This window comes from Gouania willdenowi, unplaced genomic scaffold (genome assembly GCF_900634775.1).
Source record: "Gouania willdenowi unplaced genomic scaffold, fGouWil2.1 scaffold_166_arrow_ctg1, whole genome shotgun sequence".
Classification (NCBI taxonomy): domain Eukaryota; kingdom Metazoa; phylum Chordata; class Actinopteri; order Blenniiformes; family Gobiesocidae; genus Gouania; species Gouania willdenowi.
In genome coordinates, this window is record NW_021144916.1 from 74,521 (window position 1) to 90,760 (window position 16,240).

Consider the following 16,240-nt stretch of genomic DNA (forward strand, 5'->3'; position numbering starts at 1 on the left):
ACCATTAGTTTTAATAATAAGCTAAACTGATATCTAAACACAGAATTGTAGCTCCGCCCTTCATGCGTGCTCCCACAGCAGGGGATACAGATTCTGTTGGGGGTCACTGCTTTGGTACGACAAAGTCCAAAATGCTTGACCATCACATAATTCATGTAAACTCAATTTGTTCCAGAAGTTAGTGGTGGGCAATTTGAATCCATTGACATATCTGGGATTTTTGGTAATTTGTCGTCAATAACTGCATTGATTGACAATATTTATACAGTACACCATCATATGTATGTGTATATATAATATATGTTTATGTAGTTCCATAAATAGTTTTTTTTTCCTGAATGTAAATTTGTATTAATGAGAAAAATGTTAAAAAAATATGTTCATATGTATTGTATACAGTATGTATTGCTTTGAATTTTTTTTAATTTTCATTAAAAAATGGTTCATTTAAACCACATCCAGACAAACACATTGAAAACATATTTATTATGTTCATATATATACCTCACCATGCAGCATCACAGGTCCTCACCATGCAGCATCACTGGTCCTCACCATGCAGCATCATTGGTCCTCACCATGCAGCATCATTGGTCCTCATCATGCAGCATCATTGGTCCTCATCATGCAGCATCATTGGTCCTCATCATGCAGCATCATTGGTCCTCACCATGCAGCATCATTGGTCCTCACCATACAGCATCATTGGTCCTCACCGTGCAGCATCATTGGTCCTCACCATACAGCATCATTGGTCCTCACCGTGCAGCATCATTGGTCCTCACCGTGCAGCATCATTGGTCCTCACCGTGCAGCATCATTGGTCCTCACCGTGCAGCATCATTGGTCCTCACCGTGCAGCATCATTGGTCCTCACCATGCAGCATCATTGGTCCTCACCATGCAGCATCACAGCAGTAGTGTGAAATTATTACATAGAATAGGTGTGATTACTAATATAATTCATATAAAATGATCAGTATGATATTTAATGTAATATCACAGTATAATACACATTTGAAACACACCTTGTCATGTTTTCATGACTCATCATGGTCTGTTGATGCTCCATCAAATGAAACCAGTCCTGTGACATCACTGCTCCCTGTGCTCCTACATTAGGTCACTTACACTCTAACCAAATTACATGATTAGTATAACAACTTGTATAATACAGTAATAGTCTATAATACTTATAGTATTAAGTATAGTTCCTCGTTTAGTTTAGTATAATTTAATTTCAACATTGTTGGTCTATTTTAAACTTCTGTGTGATTTCAATCTCAAAAGTTCTAAAGTGCATCACAGACTGTCTAATCTACTGTAGCTTCAATGTGCTACAATGATAAACTGATCACTTCAGGGACTAAATGTGAGGCTCAATGAGCCGCCATTGCTGTAAATAAAACAACCATTGGAGTGAACGAGTTGTTGCTACTCTCTGGTTGTGTCCTAATGTTTCCTCCTATCTCCTTTCCGATCTCCTTTCCTATCCACTGTTCCTTCACCCCGGAAGTGTTTAAGTCGTGGCCATGATAAAGAGCGTCCAAGTTCTCTTTAAGCTCAGGAAAAAAGAAACACACACCAGGGCGTTTACGGAAACTCACGATGACCGAAAAGTAACATAGATCATGTAAGTTATCAATGCAATAATATGAACAACTTTAAATAAATCCTCTAAAACCCATATATTATTATATGTAGACATATTATCAGATTATAACTAACATAAAACAGACACTCTGTGGTTCTAGAAAAATGATCAGAGACATTTTTATCCACATGATGTTTTATTCAACATCAGAGGAGAAGCAGAGGCAGATGGGGGAGTTGATCCTGGGAGATTTGAAGCAGTGGTTACTCTGGCAGATGATCTTGCAGTTTCCAGGCAAGTGGGTAGAGAAACAAAACTGGAGACACAGAGAATGAGGTGAGAGGCTGGCAGCAGAAAGCGGCACGGCAGAACAGCAATCGTACTGACTCTATAGTTGTTAATAGTCTGACACCAGAAAACACACTGCCTGCAGCTTTTATGTGAGGACCAATGACTCCTGCTGCAGCTCACTCCCAGGTGTGTCTCATCCACTGATTAAGGATCTGCAGCAGCCAAGGTAGACGCCCTCCTAAGGAGAAGGGAGGGGAAGGAAAAAAAAGGAAGAGGGGGAAAAGAACTGCCACTACTTGGTGCTCCCTGTAGTGGCTGTGACAGTACCCCCCCTCCTAGATGCACCACCTGGTGCACAAGGCATCCGGTCCGGCCGACGGCGGTGGAAGTCTCTAACAAGAGTGTCATCTAGAATGGACCGTTGCGGTACCCAGCTGCGTTCTTCCGGACCATACCCTTCCCAGTCGACCAGATATTGGAGGCCACGTCCCCGCCGACGAACGTCAATCAGATGTCGGACAGTGTACACCGGGGCCTCATCCACCATCCTTGGTGGAGGAGGGGGACGGACTGGGGGGGCCAAGGGACTCTCCCTAGTAGGCTTTATCTGTGACACGTGAAAAGTAGGGTGGATCCTCATAGAGGAGGGAAGATTAAGACAGACGGCACTGGGACCAACTAAACGTTCAATAGAAAAGGGTCCAACAAAACGGGGAGCCAACTTCCTAGATTCAACCCTTAAAGGCAGGTCCTTAGCCCGAAGCCAAACTCTCTGACCTGGTACGTAGACTGGGGCAGGAGAGCGATGGCGATTGGCCTGTTGTGACATTCTACGACCAGCCTTTAATAAAGAGGTTCTCGCTCTCTTCCAGGTCCTCTCACAGCGTCTCAGGAAGGATTGCAAAGAAGGGATGGCAATCTCCCCTTCCTGAGATGGGAACAAGGGTGGTTGGTAGCCCAGGGAACACTGAAAAGGAGAGAGGCCGGAAGAAGAATTAGCCAGGGAGTTATGCGCATATTTGACCCAGGGCAAGACGTTACTCCATGCAGTGGGGTTGTCAGAGGTCATGCATCTTAGATAGGTCTCAAGAGACTGATTGGCTCTCTCCGTCTGGCCATTGGACTGGGGATGGAATCCCGAGGAGAGACTGACCTTAACTCCCAATGCAGAACAGAATGACCGCCAAACCTCCGAAGTAAACTGGGGCCCACGATCCAAAACAATATCCACTGGAATGCCATGGAGTCTGAAGACATGCAGGATGAGGAGATCCGCTGTCTCCCTAGCAGAGGGAAGCTTGGGGATGGCAACAAAATGAGCAGCCTTTGAAAATCGATCAACAATTGTAAGAATGGTCGTGTTACCTTGGGACGGTGGTAGACCAGTAACAAAGTCAATGGCGATATGGGACCAGGGCCGATGAGGCACAGGCAGGGGCTGGAGCAACCCCGCCGTAGGCTTATTGGAGGTTTTATTAGCAGAACAAACAGAGCAGGCGGCAACAAACTCACGGGTGTCTTTGTCCAAGGACGGCCACCAGAACTTCTTTTTCAACACCTCCAGAGTGCGTGCGGTACCAGGGTGACATGTAAGCCGAGAGGAATGGGCCCAGACGAGAACCTGAGAATGAACAGAGTCAGGTACGTACAGTAGATTTGGTGGTCCGTTACCTGGATCAGGGTGAAGCTCCAGCGCCTCTTGCACCCTTGACTCAATCTCCCATGTCCAGGATGCCACCACACAATACTTGGGGAGAATCGGCTCGGGTTCACCAGCAGATTCCCCTGCCGCAAACTGTCGGGACAGGCCATCCGGCTTGATATTTCTGGATCCAGGACGGTATGACAGAGTAAACTTAAACCTTCCAAAGAAGAGAGTCCAACGGGCTTGACGGGCGTTGAGTCTCTTAGCGGAGCGAATGTACTCTAAATTTCTGTGGTCAGTCCAAACAATGAATGTTTTGTTCTGCTCCTTCCAACCAGTGCCGCCATTCTTCAAGAGCTAGTTTCACTGCCAGCAATTCACGGTTAGCCACGTCATAATTTCTTTCCGCAGAGGAGAGGCGACGGGAGAAAAATGCACAGGGGTGTAGCTTTTGGTCCACAGGGGACCGCTGGGACAGAACTGCTCCAACTCCCGTATCAGATGCATCCACCTCTACCACAAACTGCAAACTGGGGTCAGGTTGTGTCAGAATGGGTGCAGAGACAAAACGTTGCTTTAGATCCAGAAAAGCACGATCCGCCTCAGGGGTCCACGAGAATGGCCTATTGACAGATGTGAGAGAGGTTAATGGAACAGCAATCTTGCTATAATTTCTAATGAACCTGCGATAGAAATTAGCAAAACCTAAGAACCGCTGCAACTGCTTCCTATCCTCGGGTGTGGGCCAGTATTCGACAACAGAAACCTTCTTCGGGTCCATCTTTACCTCCCCCGGGGCAATGATAAAACCGAGGAAAGAAACTGTGGAAGCGTGGAACTCACATTTTTCGGCTTTGACGAACAGACGATTCTTCAGGAGGCGTTCCAAAACCTGATGAACATGGTGAGTATGTTCCACGTCATTCCTGGAATAGATTAGAATGTCGTCAATATAAACAAAGACGAACCGATTAATCATATCCCGAAGAACATCGTTGATGCGATGTTGGAAAACCGCTGGGGTGTTGGTAAGGCCAAAGGGCATGACAAGATACTCAAAATGTCCTAAGGGGGTATTAAAAGCCGTCTTCCACTCATCTCCCTGACGGATGCGGATGAGGTGATAGGCATTCCGAAGATCCAACTTGGTGAAGATGGTGGCATCATGAAGTGAAGTAAACGCAGAGTTGATCAGTGGCAGAGGGTGAGAGTTCTTAATGGTGATATCATTAATTCTGCGGAAGTCAATGTATGGACGGAGAGTCTTGTCCTTCTTGTCCACGAAGAAAAAAACAGCTGCAAGTAAAAGCAGAGTTGATCAGTGGCAGAGGGTGAGAGTTCTTAATGGTGATATCATTCTTTCTGCGGAAGTCAATGCATGAACGGAGAGTCTTGTCCTTCTTGTCCACGAAGAAAAAACCAGCTGCAACGGGTGAAGATGATGGTCTGATGATCCCTGCGGCCAAGGAGTCTCTAATGTAGGACTCCATAGCCACTTGTTCTGGTCTAGTGAGATTATAAAGGCGACTGGAAGGAAGAGTGGCACCGGGAATGAGATCAATTGCGCAGTCGTATGGACGATGTGGGGGCAAGGACAAAGCATCTTCCTTACTGAATACAGGTGCCAGGTCATGATATTCTCGTGGAACTAACCTAAGGTCGATGAACGGGCCGGGCTGGTTGGAGAGGGACTTGAAGGAGTCAAGGCGGAATGCAGACAGGTTTCATGACAGACAGGATCCCAGGAGAGAATCTCCTTCTTCTTCCAATCCAACCGGGGGTTATGACGCTGGAGCCAGGAGAAGCCAAGGACCAAAGGAGGATTCGAGTGGTTCATGATGTAGAAGGAGGTGGTCTCATGGTGATTACCAGCTAGAATCAATGTTACAGGAACAGTTCTATGACAGACTTGAGAAAACAGTAACCCATTAAAGGCACATACCTTAAGAGGGGTCTTCAGTGGAACCAATGGAATCTTTAACTGCTGGGCTAACCGGCTGTCCAGAAAATTTTCCTCAGCTCCTGAATCAATGAGGGTCTGGATGGAGACTGAGCTAGATTGCCAGCAAAGAGAAGCAGAGACTTGCAGACGAGGAGGACTTCCTAAAGATGTGGCTTGGCTCACCAGTACTTCCCCTACTACTGGTGAGCCTGGTCTTTTCCTGACTTCATTGGGCAGGATGCAATGAAGTGTCCTGGTTTACCACAATACATGCACTTGTTGGTGTCCCTTCGATGTTGTCTCTCCTGAAGGGAAAGCAGGGTGCGGCCAAGCTGCATGGGTTCTGGTTCAGGTAAAAGACGGGGCAGAGCTGGAGGGGTCCTGATGTCCCCCAAGAACGGATCGGACCGATTCGGGTCGAGAGCCCTTCTCTCTGCGGCGTTCTCTCATTCTGTTGTCTATCCGGATGGCAAGAGCGATGGTCTCATCCAGACTGCGGGTTTCGTCGCGTGTGGCTAACTCATCCTTAATGGAGTCGTGGAGCGCCGTATATAATGCTCCCTGAAGGGCCTCACCATTCCAATCACTAGCTGCCGCCAAGGTGCGGAACTCCACAGAGAACTCTGGCGGATAGACAATAGACGGTGACCTGCATCCCTTCCCTGAACTGGGTGGTCAAAAACCTTCTTCATCTCCTCTACAAATGCCGAGTATGCGTTGCAGACAGGCTCCCATCGGCTCCACACGGCCGTTCCCCACTCTCGTGCTGGACCAGAAAACAAACTAATTAGGAATGCTACCCTAGTCCTTTCTGAGGAGTACGAGAGTGGTTGTAGGTTAAAAATGAGAGATACTTGCGTTAGAAAGGCCTACCATGAGCTACCATCGCCATTATAGCGTTCCGGTAATGGAACATGAGGTTCGCGTACTGGCTGGGGCAAGGCAGGGTCAATGTTGGCCAAAGTACTTGCAGCAGGACTAGAAACAGCCGCTGCTGCGGCAGGCAAAGCAATTGAAGTGGCTATTTGATTAACTTTGCTGGTTAAAGAGGAAACTTGTCTCAGTAAGGCATTATTACTCTCCACTAGACTTTGTAGCAACGTCGCGTGTTGTTCCAGAGTAGAACCTTGATTAACAACGGCTTGTTACAAAGAAATTTTACCTGGCGCTGCATTAATGCCGGTCTCATTGCCTGCTGAGCTCATGTTGGTCAGACTGTACTATCACGGCCGGTATTCAGAGGCTCAAGTGCAGGACAACAAGACACGACAACCAATGATCCTTTGCAGTATTTAATTCAACTCAGATATAAACTCACAAACAGAACTGGGGAATAAAGCTTGGAGAGATGGTGACAGAGGATCGGGAAACAGGCTGACTGAGGTAGTGGAGGATGATGGCTTAGCAGAGCCGTGTGAGGAAATCCATTCCAGAGGAGAAGCAGAGGCAGATGGGGGAGTTGATCCTGGGAGATTTGAAGCAGTGGTTACTCTGGCAGATGATCTTGCAGTTTCCAGGCAAGTGGGTAGAGAAACAAAACTGGAGACACAGAGAATGAGGTGAGAGGCTGGCAGCAGAAAGCAGCGCGGCAGAACAGCAATCGTACTGACTATAGTTGTTAACAGTCTGACACCAGAAAACACACTGCCTGCAGCTTTTATGTGAGGACCAATGACTCCTGCTGAAGCTCACTCCCAGGTGTGTCTCATCCACTATTTAAGGATCTGCAGCAGCCAAGGTAAACGCCCACCTAAGGAGAAGGGAGGGGAAGGGGAAAAAAAAGGAAGAGGGGGAAAAGTACTGCCACTACTTGGTGCTCCCTGTAGTGGCTGTGACACACTAGCGCCCTCTATTGGTCAGCCTCCACTGTGTGTATGTTATTTGCAATGACCTGATGAAGGTTGTCAGACCCAAACCTTGGTGAATATAAAAAGAGTTTCTCAGATCTAAGTCTGCATTAAACCTGTTTTTGTTTGTATCTTAAATCTAAATCCCTTTTAAAAATAGTTAAACTGTAGCAGTAGTCAACATTCATCTGTACAATTTCACAACCCCTTTATTCCTAAATATTATCAGTGTTTATAATTGTATTAAATATGTTTTCATACAGTTCAAGCCTTTGAATGCTACCTTATTAAAATGTTTGTTGTGTTAATTTAAGTCGTGTTCTGCTTTTGTTTGGTCACTGATTTTTTAGTTCCTGTCAATTCCCTTTTAAAACTAGTGACTTAAACTGTACAGAACACCATAATACTTTGATCTAAATCATTTATTTATACATGTTGGTAAAAGATCACATACATGATTGACCTCCCTTACCCCACAGTACTACTCTACTGCTATAGGCTCCAGGTCAAGCCCCCACCACACGTCAGCAGTCTGACTGGATGGTCTCAGAAGACTTTTGGTGAGGTTTTCAGCAGAGCTTTCCCCCCTGGTGTGACAGACCTCTCTGAATATGGTGGGGGTAATGCAACACCTCCTTAGTTGGTGCCACTCAGCACTGGAACTCTGCTCTAGTGTGATGTTCTCAGTTTTGATGTCACCAAAGATGTTTCAAGGGACGCCATATGATGGTGTTGATGTTCAGAGCAGATGAATGCACAGGTAGAGGGTCCCAGCCTATAATCAGAGAGTGGCAGCTGTGGTGGAGGAGGGGCTACTGTATGTGGGCGGGTCCTGGGGACTGTCCTTGTTGGCAGCTGGTATGACAGCACATTTACCTCTTACACCTGACCAAACATGGATTATCAGAATCAGAATCAGAATCAGAATCAGAAATGTTTTATTTGCCATGTACAGTTTTGAGGACAGTACAAGGAATTTGACTTGGTGGTTGGTGCACAAAACAAGCAACAAAAAGAAATAAAAGAAATAAAAACAACACAACAAAGAACAACCCAGCAACAATAATAATAATAATAATGATAAATATAAAGGATGAGGGATAAATAAAGGATAGATAGAGAATAAAGGATAAATAGGATAAATATAAATATATATATACAGTGCAGCAGGTATCAAGCTGGTGGAGGTGGTGATCGGTGGGGGGGGGGGGGGGGGGGGGGGGGCTGGGGCGTGGGGGGGGGGGGGGGTGTTGTTCATTGGGTGACTTGGGGTGTGTTCATGTGGATGGTGGCAGAGGGAAAGAAGCTGTTTTTGTGTCTGGAGGTTCTGGTCCTGATGGACCGAAACCTCCTACCAGAAGGGAGAGATTGAAACAGTTTATGACCGGGGTGGGAGGGGTCGGCCACAATCTTTCCTGCACGCCTCAAAATCCTGGAGGGAGGGCAGATTGCAGCCGATGACCTTCTCTGCAGAGTGGATGATACGCTGCAGTCTGGCCTTGTCCTTGGCCGTAGCTGCAGCGTACCAGATGGTGATGGAGGAGCAGAGGATGGACTGGATGATGGAGCTGTAGAAGTTCACCATCATCTTTGTTGGCAGACTGAACTTCCTCAGCTGCCGCAGAAAGTACATCCTCTGCTGAGCTTTTTTGATAAGGGAGCTGATGTTCAGCTCCCACTTGAGGTCCTGAGTGATGATGGTCCCCAAGAAGCAGAAGTACTCTACAGAGCTCACTGTAGAGTCTCCCAGGGTGAGGGGGGTGAGGGGGGCTGGGTTCTTCCTGAAGTCTGCTATCATCTCCACTGTCTTTAAAGCATTGAGCTCCAGGTTGTTCTGGCTGCACCAGGACACCAGCCGGTCTGTCTCCCACCTGTAGTCGGACTCGTCTCCATCAGCGATGAGACCGATGATGGTCGTGTCGTCTGCAAACTTCAGGAGTTTGACCGACTGGTGAGAGGAGGTGCAGCTGTTGGTGTACAGGGAGAAGAGCAGAGGAGAAAGAACACAGCCCTGAGGAGATCCAGTGCTGATGGTCCGGGGAGCAGAGATGGTTTTTCCCAGCTTCACGTGCTGCTTCCTGTCAGACAGGAAGTCTGTGATCCACCTGCAGGTGGAGTCTGGCACGTTCAGCTGGGAAAGCTTGTCCTGAAGGAGAGCTGGGATTATTGTATTAAAAGCAGAGCTGAAGTCCACAAACAGGATCCTGGCGTAGGAGCCTGGGGAGTCCAGGTGCTGGAGGATGAAGTGGAGAGCCAGGTTTACAGCATCGTCTACTGACCTGTTGGATCTATAGGCAAACTGCAGGGGGTCCAGGTGGGGGTCGGTGATGTCCTTGATGTGGGAGAGCATGAGGCGTTCAAAGGACTTCATGACCACAGATGTCAGAGCGATGGGTCTGTAGTCATTAAGTCCTGTGATCCTCAGCTTTTTAGGGACAGGAACGATGGTGGAGGCCTTAAAACAGGCTGGTACGGTGCATGTCTCCAGTGAGGTGTTAAAAATGTCTGTGAACACTGGAGACAGCTGATCAGCACAGTGCTTCAAGGTAGAGGGAGAGACAGAGTCCGGTCCACAAGCCTTACGGGGGTTTTGTCTCCTGAAAAGTCTATTCACATCTCTCTCTTTGATGGAGAAAGGTGTCTCTGTAGGAGGGGGGGAGGAGGGGGGGAAGATAGGGGAGAGAGCCTCCGTAGGCAGCTGGGGTGAAACTGTAGCTTTGATGTGGGGGGTGAAGGTGTTGGAGTGAGGCTGGTCAGAGGTGTGAGGGGGGTTGGAGTCAGGTCTGTCCCATTGTCTGTCAAATCTACAATAGAACTCATTCAGACTGTTGGCCAGGCAGAGGTCGTTAGCAGCAGCAGGGGCTCTGGGCTTGTAGTTTGTAATTTGCCTGAGCCCTCTCCAGACAGAAGCCGAGTCATTTGCAGAGAACTGATATTGTAGCTTCTCTGAGTACAAACGTTTGGCTTTTCTCACCTCCTTTTCAAACGTGTACTTCGACTCTCTGTACCTGGCTCTGTCTCCACTCCTGAAAGCGACCCCTTTGTCTGCCCTCAGCCCTCTGAGCTTAGCTGTGAACCAGGGTTTGTCATTGTTATAACTCACCCTGGTCTTTGATGGAATGCAGCTGTCCTCACAGAAGCTGATGTAGGACGTCACAGCGTCTGTAAACTCATCCAGAGAACTGTTCGCAGACCTGAAAACATCCCAGTCAGTCCAGTCCAAACACTCCTGGAGTTTCTCCACTGCTTCACTGGACCATTGTTTAGATTCCTTCACCACAGGTTTACAGAGCTTCAGCCTCTGTCTGTATGAAGGAATCAGATGGACCATCAAATGGTCCGATTGGCCCAGTGCAGCACGGGAAACGGCGTGATAAGCACTGCTTAGTGTGGTGTAACAGTGATCCAGTGTCTTCTCCTCTCTGGTCGGACATTTAATTAATTGTCTATATTTGGGGAGCTGGTGTGAGAGGTCCCCTTTATTAAAGTCACCAAGCACAATGATAAAAGAGTCCGGGTAGGTCCGCTCCATGCACAGGATCTGGTCGGCGAGTGTGCGCTGTGCCTCGCGCACATCAGCTGACGGTGGGATGTACACACCAACCAGGATGAATGAAGCGAACTCACGGGGAGAATAGAAGGGTTTGCTGTTGATAATAAAGGATTCCAGGTGAGGAGAGCAGTGCTGGAGGATCACTGTCACGTCGTTACACCAGTTACTGTTCACATAAAAGCAGATTCCTCCACCTTTCTTCTTCCCGGTGAGCTCCGCGTCTCGGTCCGCTCTGTGAAGTTGGAAGCCGGCCAGCTGCAGCGCAGAGTCCGGTACCGCTCCACACAGCCACGTTTCCGTGAAGCACAGAACAGAAGATGAGGAGAAGTCTCTGTTTCTACCTAACAGCAGCTGGAGTTCGTCCACTTTGTTACACAGTGAGCGCACGTTAGAGAGGAATATCCCCGGTAACGGTGTGCGCCGGCCGCGCTGGCGGAGGCGCACCAGCGCACCAGCTCTTTTTCCTCTCCTCCGGCGCTTCACTGCGTGAGCAAAGGTGAGCGCACCTTTGAGTAAAATGTCCAGTAAATCCACAGAGGAAGCGAAGAAGATCACTGGAGACGTCCATCATAGTGATCATGGAGCTTCATCAGCAGTGAGTCCATCATACACCTCCTGAACTTTCAGCGTAGAGATGTCTGGTAGAGTGTAGTTGATGCCTTTATATAAGTTACTTCTGTGAAAAACAACAAACAACACACAAACAAGTCATGTCATGAATAGGAAACACATGCAAAAGTATGTGTGTTGGCATACACATATGTATGTAACTAAATGAGTTTTGTGCTTGTGAGTTACTTGTATGAAGGAGGGTGTGTACTAATAAATAAAAATGATACAGTGATTGAATGATAGTCTTTATCTGTTATTTGCAGCAATGACATGAGTCACAGAAAGTTGATTTGACAACAGAAACGTGTTTGTTAGCATTAAGTGAACCTGTAGGATGACTTTCTCTTCCACTCACACAGTGAAGGTTCTGGCTTTTCCTCATGGACCTGTAGCACTCAGCCCTGACTGTGACCTCTCCTGCCTCCTTGTTTCAGACTGAGATTAACATTAGGGTTAGGATAATACATCACACAAACAAACACTTCATGACGCTAACCTAGCATGTATCAGAGTCGCTTTGGTTAACTGTTAACTTACCTTCATAGTTGTTTATATAACTGGACACGTACAATTTCAACCCTTTGTGTTTCATCATCATCTTTATTAGCAGACATAGGAGTCCATAAAAAACATGAACAAATACATAAAACTAGGATTAAAAACAGAATAAAAATATCAGAACAATCACAGACAAGTAGAGCAGAGATTATGCTAATTAGCAGAGACTAAGCTAGTTAGCAGAAACTTAGCTAGTTAGCAGAGACTATGCTAATTAGCAGAAATTAACCTAATTACAGGGGCTAAGCTAGTTAGCAGAGACTATGCTAGTTAGCAGAAACTAAGCTAGTTAGCAGAGACTAAGCTAGTTAGCAGAGACTATGCTAATTAGCAGAGACTAAGCTAGTTAGCAGAAACTTAGCTAGTTAGCAGAGACTATGCTAATTAGCAGAAATTAACCTAATTACAGGGGCTAAGCTAGTTAGCAGAGACTATGCTAGTTAGCAGAAACTAAGCTAGTTAGCAGAGACTAAGCTAGTTAGCAGAGATTAAGCTAGTTAGCAGAAGCTAAGCTAGTTAACAGAGGCTAAGGTAATTACCAGAGATTAAGCTAGTTAGCAGAAACTAAGCTAGTTAGCAGAGGCTGAGCTAGTTAGCAGAGACTATGCTAATTAGCAGAGACTAAGCTAGTGAGCAGAGACTAAGCTAGTTAGCAGAGATTAAGCTAGTTAGCAGAAGCTAAGCTCGTTAACAGAGGCTAAGGTATTTACCAGAGCTAAGCTCGCTAGCAGAAGCTAAGCTAGTTAGCAGAGACTAAGCTAGTTAGCAGAGGCTAAACTACTTAGCAGAGATTAAGCTAGTTAGCGGAGGCTAAGATAGTTAGCAGAAACTAAGCTAGTTAGCAGAGTTTAGGCTAGTTAGTTGAGACTAAGCTATTTACCAGAGGTAAAGCTAGTTAGCAGAAGCTAAGCTAGTTGGCAGAGGCTAAGCTAATTAGCAGAAGCTAAACTAGTTAGCAGAGACTAAGCTAGTTAACAGAAGCTAAGCTAGTTAGCAGAGGCTAAGCTACTTACCAGAGATTAAAATAGTTAGAGGAGGCTAAGCTATTTAGCAGATATTAAGCTAGTTAGCAGAGGCTAAGCTAGTTAGCAAAAACTAAGCTAGCTAGCAGAGGATAAGATAGTTAGCAGAGATTAAGCTAGTTAGCCGAGATTACGCTAGTTTGCAGAGACTAAGCTAGTTAACAGAAGCTAAGATAGTTAGCAGAGGCTAAGCTAGTTAGCAGAGGGTTAGCTAGTTAGCAGAGATTAGGCTAGTTAGCAGAGGCTAAGCTATTTAGCAGAGGCTAAGCTAATTAGCAGAGATTAAGTTAGTTAACAGAGGCTAAGATAGTTAGCAGAAACTAAGCTAGTTAGCAGAGACTAAGCTATTTAGCAGAAGCTAAGCTAGTTAGCCGATGCTAAGCTAGTTAGCAGAGGCTAAGCTATTTAACAGAGGCTAAGCTAGTTAGCAGATAATAAGCTAGTTAACAGAGGCTAAGCTAGTTAGCAGAGGGTTAGCTAGTTAGCAGAGATTAGGCTAGTTAGCCGATGCTAAGCTAGTTAGCAGAGGCTAAGCTATTTAACAGAGGCTAAGCTAGTTAGCAGAGATTAAGCTAGTTAACAGAGGCTAAGATAGTTAGCAGAAACTAAGCTAGTTAGCAGAGCTTAACCTAGTTAGCAGAGACTAAGGTAGTTAACAGAGATTAAGCTAGTTAGCAGAGTCTAAGCTATTCAGCAGAAGCTAAGCTAGTTAGCCGATGCTAAGCTAGTTAGCAGAGGCTAAGCTATTTAACAGAGGCTAAGCTAGTTAGCAGAGATTAAGCGAGTTAACAGAGGCTAAGATAGTTAGCAGAAACTAAGCTAGTTAGCAGAGCTTAACCTAGTTAGCAGAGACTAAGCTAGTTAACAGAGATTAAGCTAGTTAGCAGAGTCTAAGCTATTTACCAGAGGCTATGCTAGTTAGCAGAAACTAAGCTATTTAGCAGAAACTAAGTTAGTTAGCAGAGGCTAAGCTAGTTAGCAGAAACTAAGCTAGTTAGCAGAGGCTAAGCGAGAGAGCAGAAACTAAGCTATTTAGCACAAACTAAGCTATTTAGCACAAACTAAGCTAGTTAGCAGAGGCTAAGCTAGTTAGCAGAGACTAAGCTAGTTAGCAGAGGCTAATATATTTAACAGAGGCTATACAGTAATTAGTTCACCACCTGCTAAACACTAAACTTTTACAGCACATTTTTCAAAAGCTAATTTTTATGTTTATAGTAATTTTATATTTTTGTAAGGCCCTGAAGTACAAAACCACAAATGTTCTTACTGTAAATGACTGCACACCTGATTCAGTCTTGTTGTAATATATTACAGCATATATAATAATTTAGAACCATCAAAGTGTAAAGATGTTATTTAGTAATAAAATAGTGATTTAACAAACAAAAATCATGTAAAGTGTAAAGATCAGATGTATTTGATGTAAAGCTCTTTGTTGTTAGTATTTAGTAGTTCAGTGTGATCAAAATGACAATGTGTGTTTCTAAAGTGTGTTTATTTGTTAGTGTTGTGGTTGAATGAGCTTCTTTTGAGACGTGTATCAAGTGTTTTGTTGGTGAGAAACACTTTAGTGGATGACATTAACTGTTGAGCTGAGATGACTGATGGATATACAGGCTGTGTTTAGAGTTTGGAACATGTGACTTCAGTTTCAACCAATGCTTGTTAGCAATAAAAAAAACTGTAATGTCACAATTTCAATGGAAGAACGGAACGTTCCATTCCTTCTATTTCTTTTCATTTGTTCTGTTTTCTTTGGGTCGTACCAAGTGTTCCTCTGTTTCTGTAACTTTACTAACGTCTGTTAGCTAAACTCACTAAACACTCAGATATTTGTTTTACAGGAAAACATACACAGAAATGTGATATGATCCCAAATATGGTTTAGTCCGTGTCATGCAGATATTTCATGATTATTAGATTTTAAACGAGATTATGGTGAAATTTGGCCTATTTGTCCATTTGCTAAATTTACTGAATATTCAGTCGCCTTTAGGGAAAAATAACATTAATGTGAGACATTTCTGTGTAAAACTGGATCCTGATTTTAAATGAAGAGAAAAACTAAAACAAACAACAATAAAAAAATATGCGTTTTCTGTTATCACAGATATCAGTCTCTGCATTCAAAACAATTTTCCAACTTCCTACTTAAAAAAGTGACCTTGAACGCCACCTGAGGGGCGGAGCTCCAACTCAGTAAATTCAGGAAATAAAAATAATGTAATATTCTATCATTCGCCATGTTTGAGATATTTCAACGTGTCACTGATGAAACGTAGAATTACAGCTGCTTCCTGATTGGCTACAGTCATGAGTCAGCTTTACACACACACACACACACACACACACACACACACACACACACACACACACACACACACACATACACACACACACACACACACACACACACATTTTCTAATGATAATCTGTACTTCATTAAGTAAATCTAGTGATTCCTTCAATGACTACAGTGTTCTTTCATCCTAGCAGATTAAAATTAATCCTCATATTATGTCTGTAAATTGTGTCTTACCTGTAGCAGCCATTCCTCACTCAGGTCTTTATTATTTTAACCTTTCAAACTTCACAAAAATGTTTGTTTTACTTTTTGATACAAAGACACTCAGAGATATTTTATGTATACATGTATACATACAGTGTGAACAAATTAAGTTAATGTACTGACTTTTTACTTGAGTATTATTTTTAGGGGATAATTTTACATTTCCACTGATGTCCTTATTACTCAGTACTTTTATTTATTCAATCAGCTTAGTTTTTTTTTTTTTTTTGTCACTGGCCACTTTTGCATGGGAGATTTAATTCCTCTTTAATTCAGAATAAAAGTTAAATCATCTTTAATTTCACCTTGTAAACATTTAATTCCTAATGCAAATTTAATTCCAAATTAAACTTAAATCTGAATTAGGTGGCTGGTTTATTCCAACTTCATTTCTGAATTTAAATAATTCCTCTATCTTGTAAACACTTAATTCTGCTTTAATTTAATCCACTTAAACACTGTAATTAACTAGTATTTTCATTATGTACTTTATTTCAGTATTATTTTGGGCTGAATTTGAGAAAGTCTGAGTCTTTAATCATTCTTATAAAGTCTGTTTCTGTTTTTCTGTCCACATTTACACAAATAAGGGTCTACATGGTGG